Raw genomic sequence first — 20,141 nt, 5'->3', positions numbered from 1 at the left:
AATAGAAGAAGTCATCAGCAGCCATTGCCTGGCCTCCCCCTTGGTCCTAGCTTGGGTGGAGAGAGGGCTTCTGAGCTGATCATATATACAGTATATATGGCCAGTCTCTAGGGCATCGTCCTGCTAGGGCAGCGTTTCTTACCCTTTTTCGACCTTAGCACCCCTTTTGGTCAGGCCTAAGCAGTCCAGCACTCCCTACCATTGCTTAACACCAAATTAATACAATGATAAAGTAAAGACAATTGCAGTATATAATATTTGATTCATTCTACAAAACAAAAACAATCATTATTGACAGAGACAGTAAGAAAATAAAGTAAAGAACATGGATAAAATCACTAAAAAATACTCTTCAATGCAATTTTTTTTTTTTGCTGCTTATGTGCAACTATTATTATTATTATTATCATTATTATTATTATTATTATTATTATTATTATTATTATTATTATTATTATTATTATTATTAGCTAAGCTAAAACCCTAGATGGAAAAGCAGGATATTATAAGCCCAGGGGCTCTAACAGGGAAAAATAGGCTAGAGAAGAAAGGAAAAGGAAATAAATAAACTATATGAGAAGTAATGAAAAAATTAAACTAATTAGCTTCGATTTCTTTTTCTGATTCTATAAACACTATACCCAATCTCGTCCATTTTTCTAGTGATATTTATTAACATTAGTTTTTTCAGCTAAGCGCAGGTAAATTCAATCTTTATAAAACATATGTTATGTAAAACTTCCATCCTTTTTGTAACTTGATTTGTCATGTACCGTGTACAATTTTGTACTGCATTGATAGCATAAAAAATCATACGTCTATATTGATTCAGGTATCAAATAACAATGGACAACCATCACAACATTTTATATATATAGACATATGAATATATATATATATATATATATATTTTATATATATGTATATATATATAAATATACATACACGCACACACACACATATATATATATATATACACACACATATATATATATATACACACACACATATATATATATATATACACATATATATACATAAACACACACACACACATATATATATATATATACACACACACATATATATATATATATATCTGTGTGTGTGTGTGTGTGTGTAAAGGTGGTCTGTATTACTGTACGACAATCATCTGTGAATTTCTGACGCAATGAACCTTCTCAGAACATAATCCTTGTAACGCCCGGAACAGTGGTATGCGTATTTGCCCTTGTGAGAGTCTCCCATGTCCATCAGGAATGGAATCACTCTCCCAGAAGTGGAAGGGAATAACGGGGAGTAAAACCAGCACATGAACATTGAACATTATTCTATCACGAGGTGTTCTACCTATTCACATTTATCTAAAATGAATAAGTTTGGAGACATCGAAACATTTATGTTTATGAGCATCAGTCTATGGAAAAATTGAATATAGTTAAAATGCCGAATTTTTAATAGCGTTACAAGAATAATAGAAGCAGGAAAATATGATTACATATTGCGACAAACTTCAATGGCAAAAGATGTGCATGATGTAATTTCCCGGCATTTAGATGTTCGGTTTTGTATATGAAATATAAACATGTTTAAAAAAAAAAGAAGAAAAAAAAAAAAAAACACTTATGAAGGCATTCAGAATGATTTCTTGGTGGCATTGAGCGATGGCGTAGTTAATGGCCTATTAGGTCTTAATGATGCTCCACAATTTTCAAAATATTATTTCACCCACTCACGCTTCGTTAGTCACTCAACGATTGCATTCCATTAATTATGTTAATTTTACTTTTATGGGCAAAATAGGGTCGATACTCAAACGGCAACTATAATCGTTGAATCTGAAATAAAACATTGCATGGAACGAAAGCCACTATGGCTCATATATGTTACTTAGAAAGTACTCTCCTGCTATATGAATATCAGGGCTGCTTTTCTCCCCCAATTCTTCCAGATTATCTCATTATCATCATCTCCTCCTACGCCTATTGACGCAAAGGGCCTCGGTTAGATTTCGCCGGTCTCCTCTATCTTAAGCTTTTAAATCAATACTTCTCCATTCATCATCTCCTATTTCACGCTTCATAGTCCTCAGCCTTATATGTCTGGGTCTTCCAACTCTTCTAGTGCCTTGTAGAGCCCAATTGAAAGTTTGGTGAACCAATCTTTCTTGTGGAGTGCTGAGAGCATACCAAAAACATCTCCATCTACCTTCACCATGATATCATCTACATATGGCACTCGAGTAATCTCTCTTATTGTTTCATTTCTAATCCTGTCCTGCCATTTAACTCCCTATATTCTTCCTAGGGCTTTCTTCTCAAATCTACAAAATCTGTTGGATATTGTTTTATTGTCATACCACGACTCATGTCCAAACAGTAACACCGATCTCACTAAACTGATATATTGTATAGTCTGACTTTTATATGTAATTTCAGGCGGTTTCATTTTCAAATTTTACTTAACCTGGTCATTGTCTGATTTGCTCTTTTCAATCTTTCATTGAACTCCAATTCTAAAGACACTGTATTAGAGATTATAGTTCCTAAATATTTAAATAATTCCACCTCATTAATCCTTTCTCCTTCCAATGATATTTCATCTTCCATTATATATTCCGTTCTCATCATCTCTGTCTTTCTTCTATTTATCCTGAGCCTAACCACATGTAATATTTCATGCATTCTGGTAAGCAAGCTTTGCAAGTCCATTTGCGTTTTGCTGATAATTACAGCGTCTTCAACATACTATAGGTCAGCTAATTTCCTGTTATCAATGCAGTCCAATCCTTCACCACCATTCCCAACTGTTCTATGCATTACAAAATCCACAAGGAGGATGATAGAACATAGGTGTCAACACATTCCTTTGGAGTACTCCACTGTTCACTGGAAAATCTTTCGATAAGACTCCATTAAAATTAACTTTGGACTTGCTATGCTCATGAACAGACCCAATAAAATTCACATATTTAAAAGGAATTCCTTAATTACGCAGGACTCTCCCCCAAAATTAGCTGGTGCACTCTATCAAAGGCTTTTTCATAGTCCACAAATGCCATCAAAAGTGCATATCTATATTCTACATATTGCTGTACAACATGTCTCAAAATGAAAATTTAGTCAGTACAACTTCTACCTTTTCGAAATCCTGCTTGTTCATCTCTCAGCTTTTCATCAATCTTTCTCTATAGTCTCTTTAGAAATGAGCATAATATATATTTTCATGATAACTGACGTAAGTGCGATACCTCTGTCATATTTCCCTTTTTTTTTTTTTTTTTTTTTTTTTTTTTTTTTTTTTTTTTTTTTTTTTTTTTTTGCTATTTTAACCAACACCCCTAATTCCCATTCATCAGATTTTGCTTCTTCATGGGAGTCACTTCATTTTCGGGCAAAATCATCTCAGCAGTTGTTCCATCGTATCCAGGGGCTTTGCATCTCTTGAGTTTTTAATGAAAGCTTCGACTTCAAACACACTGAATTCATTCATGGGCACATCAAAGGTCTTCCTCAGCTTCAGGTATATCAATCAAATCATTCCCTTCATATCTCCTATGCATGATCTCACAAAATGTTCCATCCAACGTTGCCTTTCTTCATCTTCTCCTGTTATAATAGATCCATCTCTCCTTTTAATTGGTATATGTTTCTTCTTCTTTGTCCCAGTAGAGATTTCATTATAATAATTCTGTGAGCAATGCTTACACCATAGCCCCTCCATAAATTCATTGCCTTGGCAGCCTCACCTGTTTCCTGTCTAAATATTCTCTCCAGTCATTCCTGTTTTTTATTTCTACCTCACTATTAATACTGGAATACTCAGCATGCTCTACCTTGTAATTTTCATTACTTCCTCGGAAACTTTGAACGATCAATTTTTGTCTTTGTCTTCTTTTTATAGTATCCCAAGTATATTTTTTTATCCATGGTTTTCTCCTTGTAACTACATGTCCTAAAACTTCACTACCAACTGACTGATATATGTTCTTAATTTCACGCTATTCTTCATTAATTGTCTACTCTTCATCTCTTAAAGTCTCTAACGTTGACGTCACCAATCATAATTTTCATATCTCTCTTTCTGGTATCTAATCTATTGCACTCTGCAGTTATTCATAGTATTCATCTTTCCTTTCTTCAGGGGAATCATTTGTTGGTGTATAGCAAACTATAATAATCATATTGTAATGCTTTGATTTAATCCTTGCAAGTAACAATCTATTTATAGCTCTCCTTTCCGTTTATGCCTTTTCTGCTCTTGGTGTCTATGCCATTCCTACCCCTTCTCTTTCAACTCCATTTGTTCTTCCTGAGTAGATATAAAGTATATATTGCCTTGGTCTAAGATTTCTTTACCAATCCCCTTACAACGTGTTTCACTTAGGACCAAGATATACAAACTATATTCCATAAATTTATTATCCACTTGCTGTAACTTCTCAATCTGGTTCATGGTTCTAACTTCTAATAACCAATTTTCAATTTTTCTTTTGTATTTTTAAACCGGGAGGTTCTTAGCACCCTGGTACGCCCGGGACCGGGGTCCATTCTATTATTTCTATTTCAAAAGACTGACTAAATGCATAAAGGATTCATTAGCTAAATTCAGCAAAGGATAGCCAGTTCCATGTGATGCGCAGTGACTATCTAACTAAGGAAAGTGACCCTTGCCGGTCCATACTGATCCAGTAAGATCATCCACCAGGCATCCACAGTAGAAACTGAAGAGACATCTTGTCAATTGCCTTAAAACCAATTCATCACCCTGCTGCCAGTGACTTCATCGAGATTCAAGGGGACATTTCCTCCACATCCTGATTTCTCGTTACTCCACCAGGTTGATCATTGGTTTATACTCTTATAACCGTTGGCAAACATGGATTGCAAAGATATAACGCCTATCTATGTTTTTTTCTAATTATATATTGGCATAAAAAAAATTCTTGAATAACCACGCTCATAAATTCAAATAGGAAAGGCCCAAAAACATGGACAATGAAAGGATGAACTTTATTATGCCGTGGTCATAAATAGTATACAGTTCAAAAGAAAATGTTTGATTGGCTTACAATAACGTGGTGTCACAATAAAATTATTGTTGCCCATTCGATGAGTTTATTTAGTTCTACTTATGTTTTGGGGTAAGAAACCGTTAACATGAAAATGAGACTTGATGGTAGTGATGTGACAAGAAACTAGGACATTTAAGAATGCCATCAAACTCGAAATGTCAACTCTACGGTGAAATAAGAGTAAAAGTTCTTGTAACAATACTTTTTAACGCATTCACTGTCATTCCGATCAGTGGTTCTTTATGATAAGAATGATCATCAATACTGCTATGCAGTAACTCGCTATCTTTATTGTTTTACTTTTCATAATTTAAAATTAGCATCGTTGGGGTTGCTCAATAATTGTATGGGTAACCAAGAATGAAAGCTCCCTTGGCAGTATGTAGGGGTAATTGTAGGATCTAGCAATTCATATTAACCGAAGCAATGCATAAAACGTTTCTGCAAACTCTCGGAGCTTGCTACAGACTCAGCGATTCACATTGAAGCCAGGAAAGCCTGCAGAGTAGGTCTAAGTAAAAGTTCACATACGAACTTGGAAAGAGGAAAAATAATATGCACATTGATAATAACACCCTCACACCCACAACCCACACAGACCAGTAGAAATGCACTGAATTCATACTGACCTAACTGTAAATCACAGACAGATTTTTAATTAACCAAAAAATATAATGACGGTCCAACAAACTAACTCAGGAGAAAGAGGGAGGTAGAGAGAAGAAAAAAAAATCATCCAAAGTTCTATATACATGAATAACTTAAGAGAGGGATGGTCATTATCGAGAAGAAGAAAAATCCAAGATCAGAACAAAGCCCCTTTTGTGGTCCTGAGAGGGAGGAAGGGGAAAGCAACGCCGGCTGTTGCAAGAGACATGTTTAAAAGCTATCACATTATAATTTTAGTTAGGAGAGAGGATATTAACTAGAAGAAAACAAATGGCTCAAGTTCTTCATTTATTTAAGGTGGTTGAACGTTTGCATACGCAACAGATTCACAGTTAAATATTTTGGAGACGACTGGTTACGATCATTATAGAAGTGAACCAAAATTCTTCTTCTGGTATATATTTTAAGTCAGTGTAAAATGTTCTTTTCTAACGGCAAAAATTTATTGTAATTAAAATTTTTTTGCTTTTGAATACGAATAAAGCAATGGCACAAATGCACTCTAATACAAATGAAGATGCACAGTACATCTATTTTACACTCAATTCTCAGTGCAAACTCTTAAAGGAATAACAGCAATATGATTATGATTTTACCGATTCATATAAAGACTTTTTTTTCAGAGTAAACATTCTAACTAAACCATTTTATTGGTGAATTGAACTGTACTGAACAAATATGACAGGATTATTAAGTCAGAAACATGATTGAGTTTTTCTTCTAGAAGGAAAATGGAGGGATAATTAGAAGTCATACGACGTCAATGAAGCTGAAGAAGCGTTTCAAAAATAGTCACACATTAGCACTGGACGAATGGATCATATTATGACATATCTTTTAAGTAGTTATATTAATAAGAGATTATGTAATCTTCATGACGTTATCGAGACAACAAAAGACTAAGCAGAATTTCTTTCTTCACTGAATTTTACACATAAAGCTTTATCAAACAAAACACTAACTACAATGGGACTAGCAAACAAGGCTATCTTTAATTTCGGATGCAAATAAGAGCCACGAAGATTACTAATAAACAAAGTCTTCATAACAGCTGGTAACAAACAGTATGAATTAACAGAATATAAGTTGCCACTTGAAAGAAGACACTTTCATCAACATATAGACTTGGCACAAAATAATCACGTACTATTATCAGGTGCATACTCGTATAAATCTATACAATACTATTTCCCTAAAATTAAACATCGTCCTCAGTACCCACCTCCATCTTTGATTCATTTCCTTTTTGCCACCCAGGTTATCTAAATCCAATTCGCACAAATAAGATAACGGTATTTACAACATAAACGTTATAAAATATTGAAAACAAAAACACTGAATTTCTGCTATAGGAAATTCCATTTTCGTTTAGCCACAGTATGAAAAAGCATAACAGAATAAACATATATATACAGTATATATTCATATATATATATATATATATATATATATATATATATATATATATATATATATATATATATATATATATATATATATATATATATATATATATATATATATATATATATATATATATATATATATATATATATATATATATATATATATATATATATATAAATCAAAACAAATTTAATAACTGGATACCTTTTTTTAATATTATTGATCTTTTATGATGATGAGACTTAACATTCATCACAATTCTTTAGGATACTATAATCTATTTCTTAAAGGGGGGGGGGGGGGGGTTGCGGTAAGCATCGGCAACCGATATCAATGAAGCTTGTATTGTATCCTTCTTCAGAGTGGTTAATGTACTGTCAGTAGACAGAAAATATAGCATCTATTTTCATACCTTCTAGTATCGCATAATTAGGATAATTTCAGCTTCTTGTATAATTTGCAAAACCAACAAGATAAGAAAATCAATGATTGCCCACTTTAGAAATATAACCAAAAGAAAGTTAGCAATATACAGGAGCATTAACATTTTACCGAGCAGTATCTATTCCACTAATCACGATTAACTTCAATGATATCGGCTAAAGATATTTACCGTCAGCTCCAGGAGGGCTTACACAAGCAAGCAAGCAAAAGCCGAATAACGGGCTTTGCAGCTCTTACGCTCACAAACTCACTGAACCGTATGTTTACTTTTATTGTTATGATATTGTGACTTTATTTTCGAAATGACTTACTTTAACGGAATGCTCATGTTACGAAGTCGGTGAAAACTCACATACCTGAAATAAAAAGAAATAAAAGAATTAATTAAGGGAAAGAAGATATTCATAACGTTATCAACTATCTTTCGTTCATATTATTATAGTTGAATGAGATTCACTTTTTAGTCTATATCTTGAATTGATGAAAATTACTATCTTTATACACAGGGAACAATTTCAGCGTAAAATGTGTTACGTAAAAAGAATTGCGAAATACAAAATGTACCCAATGGTTTTGTATGCGTCGGAGTCAAAGCATAATTTTCCCCAACTACATCACTGAGGGGATAAGGTGTACTGAACGAGAGAGAGAGAGAGAGAAAGAGAGAGAGAGAGAGAGAGAGAGAGAGAGAGAGAGAGAGAGAGAGAGAGAGAGAGAGAGAGGGAGAGAGAGAGAGAGAGAGAGAGAGAGCTTTTCTTGAGTTTTTCCTTTTTCTTTTTACCGCAGCAACTGGGAATAGCCCGGTTATTATAGGAAATCTCTTTTCACTTCATAACTCGATTTCATGCCTGGAAATTAGAGTGAAAAACTTTTAAAAGGTTGGCCACGGCAGATTCTTATTGCTCGTTTATAATTTTGAAGATTAAGAAAGTTGGGCTCTTTTATGTGGAGGGTAAGTTAAGGGGGTTCACTTCAATGTATTTTCGTTCATTTTTCTACAAAATTCTATTCAGATGTTATAATTAGTAACGATATATTTGCATTTGAAATTTTTTTAAATTATGTAGTATATAAATTCTTAATAGATTTATGTTCTGGCAAAAAACAATTCTACACGCATAATTCTATCAAATAAAAATTGGAAAGGAATTAAAAAACAGAAACTTTTATAGCATTCCTAAGAAATAGACCCAGACAACGAATGGCTTTATACCTAGTACATAGTCACTCATAAAAGTAAGGCTTTATAGTACAAACAGTATTTCGAATGATTGCTAGACTTTTATAATGAATTTTACGCAAAAGAAGATACGTGCATAGTGCATACCATTTCTCCAAGCAAGACCGTTACTTTCGTTCCCTCTTTTCTTGACCATCTTCGTTTGGCAAGGTAAAGAAAATCACTTAAATTTTCATGTCATTCTAAATACCTAAAAATCTTGTAGCAATTCTAAACACTTTTAAATATGGGAATATGGTAAGCAACAGTTGGATAATATAGGTACTTTTTGGTGTTTCCAAAACTAAAAACGTTCATGAATCTTTGATTTTGTTTTTTCACTTCTAAGATCATATCAAAAGAAGAATGGAATACTGAAATGCCAGTCAAAAGCCATGATGGGGCAAATGGAATATGGATGGCCTGCATTAATTCTGGAAGCTTCTTTTCATATCTTTGTGATCTCTACGCTTGCCAGTTAAAATGTAATATATCCGTATATTGTAGAGTTTCAGACAATCTTAGAATAGAGAGAAAATATTTACATCACGGAATCAAAGATATGTAAACCTCTTTTTCACATTTTCTTTTCAGCAATATTTCGGTCTGCTCTCAGATGAGGATAGGAACTCGGATTTACCATTTATTTAGGCTAATTTGGTAACGACTGTATGATTATGTTACTAACTTACAGTTCATATTCATTATTGATAACCTTGTGCAATGAGAGTTCCCTTAGTAACAACCACACACGCACACACTCGCAGCCGTGGATTTCAAGACCAGGTAGGTCATTTTGCCATAGGTTGAGACTTATTTTAAACAATTAAAAGCTGACTATCAGCAACAGGTGGGAAGGAAGTGTCATTGTGCTATCACGAATGCCTTAGAGACTGACCATATGCACATATGACCAGCGACTAAGCTCCCTCTCTACTCAAAGTAGGACCAGCGAGGGCCAGGCAAAAGCTGATGATGACTCAACAGGTACCATCATCCCTGGTTCGTTATGATAGTAAAATTATTATATTCAGAGATGGAAACAACTTAGCCGTGAGCACTGATCGAACTTGGGATCCAAAGATCACAAGGCTATTAAAACTCTAATTTAGGATATCCTGTTATTTGCTAATTAAGACTATTATTTTGTAATTATCATCTTATTGCATATTTGCAAAAAAATCTTTCTAGGTTATCCAGTAAAGACATTAAAACTATATTGTATTCAGAATTACAAAAAAAGGAAAATATAGATCTAGGGGAATAACCATCCTTTCTATATATTAGTTTAAGACAGCACAATTCTAAATAAACAAATATTTACAGAATAAGACTCAATTTAAATCTTCTTGGTACTGTAGTGTACTGTTGCACTACTTAATTATATACTTATGTACTAAAGAAAATTAATTCCAATGAGAAAAATAAAAGATATCCCTTAAGTATTCTTTAAAAACTTACATTGTTTTTATTTCAAATTCCAGTCCAGACATTAAAGTTGTCATCTTAATGAAAGGACAAAGAAAATATATCAACTATGCAAGAAAATTTTAAGCAAAATAAAACTTTAAAAGATAAGATATCGAAATGAAACAAGAAAATTTTAGAGTACGACTTCTAAACTTCTCCCTTTTATTAATCAACAAATTGGCAAACAATCTATTACAAAAAATACAAGACCACAGAAATGACTAAAACTCAAAGGCAACGCAGGAGTGTTTTTCAAAATCTTCCTTACATAAATTTCAGAGAGAGAGAGAGAGAGAGAGAGAGAGAGAGAGAGAGAGAGAGAGAGAGAGAGAGAGAGAGAGAGAGAGAGAGAGAAAGTGGATTTTTTATATTTATCTATTTAAAAAAAAAAATGTACTCTGGACGTTTCGAGTGTCGCCTTATGCTTATCTCGAACTCTACATACAAAAGAGACACCGAACAACAGGTACTACAATGGCAAACATTTAACTGGAAAACGACTCTTTTTGTCAAAGCAGCTTTCTTTATCAAAGTTTACGGAAAAGTCATGTAAAGCTGATCAAGCTTCGTCCTAGATAAGCCTTAATTCGTGTTAATTGTATAAAGAATTTCCCTGTGATATGTTATTCATTTACATGAAGAAAATCATGAGTGTCTTCTTCCTGGGGATATAATGTTATGACGCATTAATTAGGAAAGTGTATGTTCAGTATTTGCTTCACAATCTACTTCAATCAGTAAGTCGGAGAGATTACTATAATATCTTGTACTCAACCTATCACCAACACGCTCTAGGGAAATGCGGTTAACTGTTATAGAAATGTCTTTTTCGTTCTCTGTCGTCTTTAAAACTAATGCAAAACGTATAGTTCTCTGCCTATCTGTTTTTTTTTTTTTTTTTTTTTTTTTTTTTTTTTTTTTTTTTTTTTTTACAAATATATGCCCATACTAACAAACGCAAGATGTCTTAGTGAGTGTAACACTATCTAATAAAGCGCATAGCATAAAATGAGATTTTTACTAATAGCCTGGCACCTAATGAACCATCAAGCAAAGAGACAATTAAAGAGCGACAGCACCAATATTGCTTCGACAAAGAAATTAGAAATGTCGCTTTTGGCAAATGGTTTTTGCCAGTGGCCAGGGCCAAATAAAGTGGGAGGGCCAAAGAGTCCGCCCAAAACAATCAAATAGTTTAGATGTTGAGACAGTGACAAAAATTCTTATTACGGAAAGCTCTTGATGTCAATCTCGATACTGGTCAAACAATTAATTTGCTGGTAATGCTAAGTTCAGAAGCCAAGAACCCATTCGTCATACAGACTTTCCAAAAGTTACTCAATTTTACATTTCCAATTTATTTCTCAAATGCAGTGTCTATTAAGACAGCTATTTCAATGTATTATGTAACACTTGATCGAAGAAAACAAGAGATTGAATAAGCAATGAAAAAGTATATTGGCTTCACCTGGAGGGGTGATAAGCCATGTGATTCCGAGAAAACAGATATATCAAAAGATCCTCAATTGTATATCTCGGCACATCAACAAGAACAGAAGCATATTACACTAAAAAGGTCAAATGAAATGAAGAATAGTCACTAAGCGAAATATCTTAAATGAAGTCAACTTCGACATAAATGTCAAAAAGTTGCTTCTGCGATCTGAACTAATCTCAAGCAAATAATACGTTTAACCATCTACAAAAACTATATTTTATACAATACATGTCTAATAATAACATCCGTAACACAAATCATTTTCTATAACATTGCTAAAGGACGATTATCAACAACTGAAAACAGTGTATTCACAAAATAAAAGGACAGAAGCCCAAGTAAAAATTAATTAAGCCTCAAATGAATAAAAAAGAGACTTGTCAAGAATAAAAGTGATCATGAAAACAGAATTCAGACTCAAAGGAATATCCAAGAGATGTGTCTAGAATAAAATTCAGCCTCACAGTAATAAATATTTTTCTGTATTCATCATCGAACGCATTTCAGCAAAGGGAAGTTTTATTTATTTCCGAACATGTCCTTCCAATCAGATTTTCTGCACGGACTGCGTTTTCTGGCATTAGTAACGCTATGTCAAAAAATCTTTTTGCTCAGTCACCTATATGTTATCGGCGGATGGAAGGCTATGAATATTCTGGAGGCAATCCTGCGATATCTCGCACTTCAAAGTTCATTTCTCCCCTTCTATCTATTTCATGTGCGATGCCCTACCCTTTCTCTCTCTCTCTCTCTCTCCTCTCTCTCTCTCTCTCTCTCTCTCTCTCTCTCTCTCTCTCTCTCTCTCTAGAGACACCTTAAACTTTATATATATATATATATATATATATATATATATATATTAGTCTTTAAAAATAAAAAAGAATAATAACTACTGCTAATAGGAGGTATATAACTCTCTCTCTCTCTCTCTCTACAGACACCTTGAACTTTATATATATATATATATATATATATATATATATATATATATATATATATATATATATATATATATATACATATATATATGTATATAATTAGTCTTGGAATAAAATGATTACTGCTAATAGGAGGTATATAACTCTCTCTCTCTCTCTCTCTCTCTCTCTCTCTCTCTCTCTCTCTCTCTCTCTCTCTCTCTCTCTCTCTCTCTCTCTCTCTCTCTCGTGTTGTTTTCCTTCAAGAGCTGACAACCACTTTTGTATACTCTTTCCCACGTTCTTTGGTGGCAAAATTAGAAGCAAGACAAATTATAAATGTTCGAAATTTATGTTCATAAACAACCTTTGCATTAAAACTGATCAGTATAATTCATTGTGATGTTGACTTTATACAGTAGTTTACTATCCCTCCTTTTTTAACCTACTTTGCAAAACAGACTCAACTCGATCTCAACAATACCCAAATGAAAAGGCAAGGATGGCAAAGTTCACGACATTGTTTTCTAAATTATATATTTTGGAATTATTTTAATGGGATTTCCTGATTGACTATTGTGATGAGTGCTCTTTGTAGATTAGCATGCGTATAGGTCACCTTATTCGTGTAAATGGCCGTTGACAGTTCGAATCTGATAAGACCTCAAATTACGCCTCTATCACTCAGTTTCATTTATTTCTAACATGACTTGCGTGCTGCTACTACCCCATTGTCACCTGCATTAGGAAATGAATAAAGATACATACGAGAGTTACATGCATAAATACATAAGCTTCACATATTCCCCTTTGCAACTCTTACCCTTCTCTTGCTCAGTCTCCCCTTCGCGTTCCCCTAAGAGAGGCCAAAAACTACCCTTCCTGATATTCTAATTCCCCCCAAGAGGTTGGGTGGGTCCCCTATCATCATAAATCCTCCGCTCCCTGCCGAGCGTCACCCAAAAGCAACCCCATCCCCAACCGTAAACCCCAACTGCCCTCATTAACGTATTCAACTTAAAACCTCCTCACGCTAATCATCGACAACTTTCCCTCGTCGTTTCCCGGTTCAAAAGTTGGAATGAGAGCAATAGAAGTTATTCATAACGACCTCCTTTTCCTTTTTTACTTTTCTCCTAATGCCATACTTTCTGTATGATGAAATACTTGATGCCTCCAATTAACTTTACCCCGATAAAACAAAGCTTTTAAGCTCCGTCATTAAAGGACCAGCTCGCTGTTCATTTGCATTTTAAGATCATTTCTCTCGGATACACTAATCGCCTGGAATCCTAAGTCCAAAGATGGGAGTCTTTTGAGAAGCTGTTGAAGAGTCTAAACCCACTTCTTATAACCGTAATTAATATTCAAAAATAAGAAATAAAAATTAAATTGCAGCTTAAATGTCTTCACTGAGTACTATTACAAGCTTTCCAGATTTCTTATTATAATTTTGATTATTTATTTTTGACATACTTACTAATTAAGCTTCTTTTGAAACGATAGACTTTAGTTCAGTGATTCAATATCAAAAACTTAGTTATGCGGCATAAAAAAAGACATTCTTAATACCGATAGAGAATCATCAGACAAAAAGTCCTAAAATAGGTCAAAATAATGACTTCCTCTTTCTCTGATTTTAAATAATCACGGTCATATCAAAACCAATCTGACCACGATATAAACAACTTCCTTTTTCAATGGGTCTTTACTCTCCCGAGTCCAGTGAATTCGTTGAAATGTCTTGAACCTAGAAAACTTCAATTTACTCGTTAGTCAAACAACAAATGATTGTTGAAATGTATAGCTTCGCTCTACTTGGTTCATCTAGTATTCATATAAGAAATAAGGAGAAATAATTCAATAATGACTTAGGTACATGACTAAAAAATTTAGATGTGGTGTTAATGAAAATAGAATAAAACACATGGACGTATGAATATGGCAAGGGAAGCAAAATTTGTTTTGAAAACAATAAGTATTTGTGACGTTATGTATGTATTATATGCAGAAAAAAGGGAAAGTAAAAAGAAAATTATCTAAGCGTCATACTTTAGTCGCCATGAAACGTATGATACGACAAAGGAAATATCAATCAGAAAAGTGGTCTGGTGTCATACTGAAATTAATATTTGATTAAATATACAAATGATTAAATATGTAAACAATCTTCTGTAGACATTATTCTACAGAATACCCATTAGATTTCTTGATGGCGTATGGAGAGGCAAGGTATGCTACATAAACATAAGCTCAAAACCTCTTTCCGTATATATATATATATATAATATATATATATATATATATATATATATATATATATATATATATATATTATATATATATATATATATGTATATATATATACATATATATGTATATATATACATATATATATATATATATATATATATATTTATATATATATATATATATATATATATATATATATATATATATATATATATATATCGATAAAAGATTTATCAATATTTAGTCAGATTCTGAATTATAGAATCTAACAGCCACTGAAATGCCGACATATCGTTCAACTCGGACAAAGATGTTCGTAGTTTCCCCTAGTCACCCTAGTGCGTCTGTTTGAACGTTTGTTAACATGTTAAAGGTGAGTAAAAATAATGAGTGAACCTTGATGAAGATTAGCCTAATTGTTAATATGGTAACCCTGTTGCCCAATATCATTTCAATTTCTCTAATTTTTAAAATAAAATCCAGGTAGGGCACAACGAAGACTCATTACCAATACATGACAATTACTATATCAATTCATTTATGTAGTTAGTGATGACAGTTTTCTGGGAGCGTTGTAAACTTTATAGAAGATGTCTGAGCAAAGAGCTAACGGTGATTTTAGTTTTTTTATGATCAACTCTACAGAAAGAGAGGATACTTGGTGAACCCAAGTGTCATTTTTAAGATCACGGTAATTTTTATGATCATCTCTCTCCAAAAGGGAAGATCCTTCTAGGCTCCGTCAGTGCATTAAAATCAACCGGCCATGCACTCTCTCGAGCTTTCAGAATCGTTTACCATGGATTCCACAAGCCATTTGCCCCTACAATGACCCGGTTTTTTCCTACTTCCTGGCCTCTACACCCTTAATGATTTTTTTGCTCTATTCTGAAGGGTCAGCCTGGAAGCTACACATTCGTTTAGCTTCCGGTTTGTCCAGTGTTATGTGGCCTTGGCGGTTTGTTGGGTAGAAAAAGGTAACTTTATCCGAAATTGGACAGTAAAATGCAGCCACCTATCCAACAGCCGTTGATGTGTTTGAACTTCATGTTCTATCCCAAATCAAGGTTGACTCTGGTTCATCCATTGTGCTGTCGCTCATAAAGGTGGAGAAAGAATGGGGAGTTTTCAACACGTGCGTTGACCATTTTTAAGGTCATTCCCTTATTTGCAGATCCTTTTTCTTTTTCTTTTAATTTTAAGAATTCGCTTCACCCTAGTGATTTTTGAATGGCCTTACTTCCAATATTATACAGACAAACTATTCAGTTTTCAAGTACGCAGTCATTTAAGAAGGCATGTTACACACACACATTCACATAGACACAGACACACACATACTTATATGATGTAGTGTATTTCATTGCATCTATACATGTAAATGGTTTTCCAATTCTTTTCATAGGGCAATATATTTTTTACATGAGAATAAAGTAAAAGAGCCATTCTATCATTAAATGCTGCAGTTGAACAATTAAAGAAGCGCAAAGAAACCGCTGTTGGTCAGAACGGACACGAGCTATTTGGCAGCGAAGGCATTCCTCCAAAAAAGAGATGATGTTCCCCGTAAATCGTTAGTGGGGATAAAAAACAATTTAGGCTTATTTACGAACACGATACGACTTGGAAAATATCTGAAATCTAATTATGCACGCATGTGAAACGCATCTAACACGCACACACACGTGTGAAAAATAAGCTAAATTAACACAATCTCTCTCTCTCTCTCTCCTCTCTCTCTCTCTCTCTCTCTCTCTCTCTCTCTCTCTCTCTCTCTCTCTCTCTCTCTCATATATATATATATATATATATATATATATATATATATATATATATATATATATATATATATATACCATGTGTCTGTGTGTGCTTATGATTTCACATCAAATAAAACTTTTACTGAAGTTGCATGTATCATTCTAACAAGTTATTTACACGTATCTATTGATCTACGATCTTGTTGAAAATAGTGAAAATCTCACTGCATTCACGTGGAATATTGCAACATACAGATTACTCTTAAATTGTCAATTGCCAGTAATCTACTGCATCACTCGAGCTTCTTTCTTTTCAAACCAAAAGAGTTTGAGGTTGCCAATACATCGAAAACACTCGCAAGAATAAAAGTTAATAGGAAAATGTTTATGAGGTTCAAGGTATGTTTTTAAGTCATAAAATGGTTATTAGAAAACTTATGAACTGCCACATACGTAAAGATTCCATTTTCAATCGTTTCTCCTACCAGGCTTGTGGTTTTATAGAGAGAATAAAAACAATGGCCATTGCTTCGCTTGTAGTTCAAATTGCAGAATTCAGGATGACTCCCCGGCCAGAGAGCTTTAACATAGAGGCCTCATCAGCAGCGCATCCACCCCCTAACATGAAGAGCTGCATTCAATTCTATCTTGTAATAACTGTCGCTTCCAGGATAAACCTTTTGGATTTCATTAATTAAGCCCTTTCTACACATTTATTTCCTTCCACCCAAAAATTACAATTACACACCCTCCACCAACTGACCTTATATCCACATGACCAAATCATTTCAATGCACCATCTTTTCACTCTAGCTAATCTTTCAACAAATTCGTCAACTACAGCTTCACCTTTCTGACCCTTTCGATCCTTCTCACTTCAAATATGATGCGGAGGCGATGAATCTTACCTCGTGTATCAATCGCTTTTCTCTCATTTGCACTCATCTACTTTTAGCCACGAGGAACAGGACAATAAAAATGGAACCTTGAAAGCAAGCACATCTTGAACAAATACCTAGAGGGCTAATGACTTCTCACGGTTATTTCAAAGACCAAACACTATGCTGTAATTTGAATAAATATTTAGGAAAAGAAGGAACTCTGATCCTCCCCGATCGAGAATAATTTGTGAACTATTAAAACCTGAAGAAACTTCAAATCCCTGAAAATAAAGTGAGTTGAGGTGAATCCCTTGCTAAATGTTCGATTTGAAACCCAAGCTCATCAACCCAAGGCAACAGACGCTCGTTTGCTTAGAAAATAGAAAACGGATCATTAAGTATTACCATGATTCATGAAACAGCTCTCGATGGCTCATGTATTAATAGATCAACAAGGAATAACAATAGAGCTTTAATACTAGAAATTCTTGATCGCCATTGGCACAAAATTTCAATTACTTAGCATCCTTTTATCATTCTTCTCTCATAATGAACTTCCAAAAAGAAAATCAATACAACATAGTTGATCTTTTATAGATGTCTCAGGTTACAGGTATCCTTAACTTTAAAGTAAGGAACGATTGAATAAATGTTGGACCTTGAACGTACTGCCAACTGACTTAAGTATTTGGATTTCCATAGTTGAGTGCAAATTTAGATAATACCTAGATTCAACGATTATCATTAGGTCTCAGCAAAGTTGCAATGCTAGTTACGTTTTCATTAATGAAAAATATACTCATATCTAAAGTTTAGCAAATATGTGCAAGGAAATTCATTCTATACATTGGCAAATGCTAAATTTATGTCTAAGTAAACAATGGCGTAGGTTCTTCATCTGATACCATTTCATTAACGGGACATGATCCTAATAAACTTGTAGCGGGTTGTCCTTGAAAATTATCTGAGGAGTTTATTTTAAAATTACGGAAAGTCATTTCTCAATTACTTGAAAAAAAAAAAAAACCATTCTCCGACTGCCACTAAAATTACCATTACTAACTACTATGTGATCAGTGGCAGCAAAGACACCTGATACTCCTGTCTCCATTCCTAGAGGGAATTGCAGTAACTACAATTAATACCAGCAGTTTTGCTACTAGATTGCAGTTATTGACTGTTTTCAAGTACACTGATAATCATCTAAGTTCTCGGATATTTTGACAAAAAAACAATACTACCACTACTAGCGAATATTGGAAAAAAAGCGAAATAGCTATATATGATAAGGAATTTGGCGCACCGAAAAACACATATCCCCACGTGACAGGCAAACACCAGAAACCAAAAGGAATTGTGCACAAATACACCGACGTAAACACACTAGACATGGATATATTTGCACACACAATACATAAATTTTCTGTAAATACTGTTATCCATATATTTCTTCATCACCCTGAAGGTGTCTTACATTGATCTATCATTTATCACTGCGTTTATAAATCTTCCACAGAGAAACCTATGGTGTGACTTTTCTCCCCTCTGGTCCAAGAGGGTTCTCGTGTTCCCCTCTTTTCTGCCCCTTTCCCTCTAAACCAAAGGGATGGTAATGTAGTACCTGCTTCTGATAATGGTCAATCGATGCTACCTGATGGAGACAAAGTGAATAATACCTCTCCCCCATCCCCGTCCACAGACTCATACCCCCTTCCTTACCTTCTCTCCCCCTACAGACACGCCGCAGACCAAGCAAATCCCCCTGGACTCCCTATACATTTAGTCCCCGAAACAGGCGCACCCCTTCAATCGCCTCGGCCACAGCCATGACCACACATCGTTATGTATAATCCTGTATCGCAAATCATTTCCCCCTTGAACTCATAACGCCCATTTTTATATTTTTACAAAGGGGTTACCAGACGAGCAGAAGCCCAGATTTAACTCGGCTTTTAAAGTGAGATATGAATCCACATTTTTGTATCCTCAGATGGCGACAGACTTGCTTCTTTTTTTCTTTTACATACTGACCACAGTACTGCAAACATAGAAGTCATGAAGTTTCGGCGTTGACAAATGGAATGGCGGATGCGTGATCAGAACGACTGACAACATTGTTGATAATATATTTACCAAGTATCATAAAGAGGATTGAAGCTTATTATCATTATTATTACTTGCTAAGCTACAACCCTAGCTGGAAAAGCAGGATGCTATAAGCTCAGGGGCTCCAACAGGGAAAATAGCTCAGTGAGGAAAGGAAACAAGGAAAAATAAAATATTTTATGAGCAGTAACAACATTAAAATAAATATTTTCTATATACACTATAAAAACTTTGACAAAACAAGGGGAAGATAAACAAGGCAGAAAAGCGTCCCCGAGTGTACCTTCAAGCTAGAGAACTCTAATCCAAGACAGTGAAAGACCATGGTACACAGGCTAAGGCACTGCCCAAGACTAGAGAACAATGGTTTGATTTTGGAGTGTCCTTCTCCTAGAAGAGCTGCTTAACACAGCCAAAGAGTCTCTTCTACCCTTACCAAGAGG

The sequence above is a fragment of the Palaemon carinicauda genome, chromosome 4, assembly GCF_036898095.1.
Source record: "Palaemon carinicauda isolate YSFRI2023 chromosome 4, ASM3689809v2, whole genome shotgun sequence".
NCBI classification, from domain to species: Eukaryota; Metazoa; Arthropoda; class Malacostraca; order Decapoda; family Palaemonidae; genus Palaemon; species Palaemon carinicauda.
Note: the sequence above shows the minus strand (reverse complement) of the source record.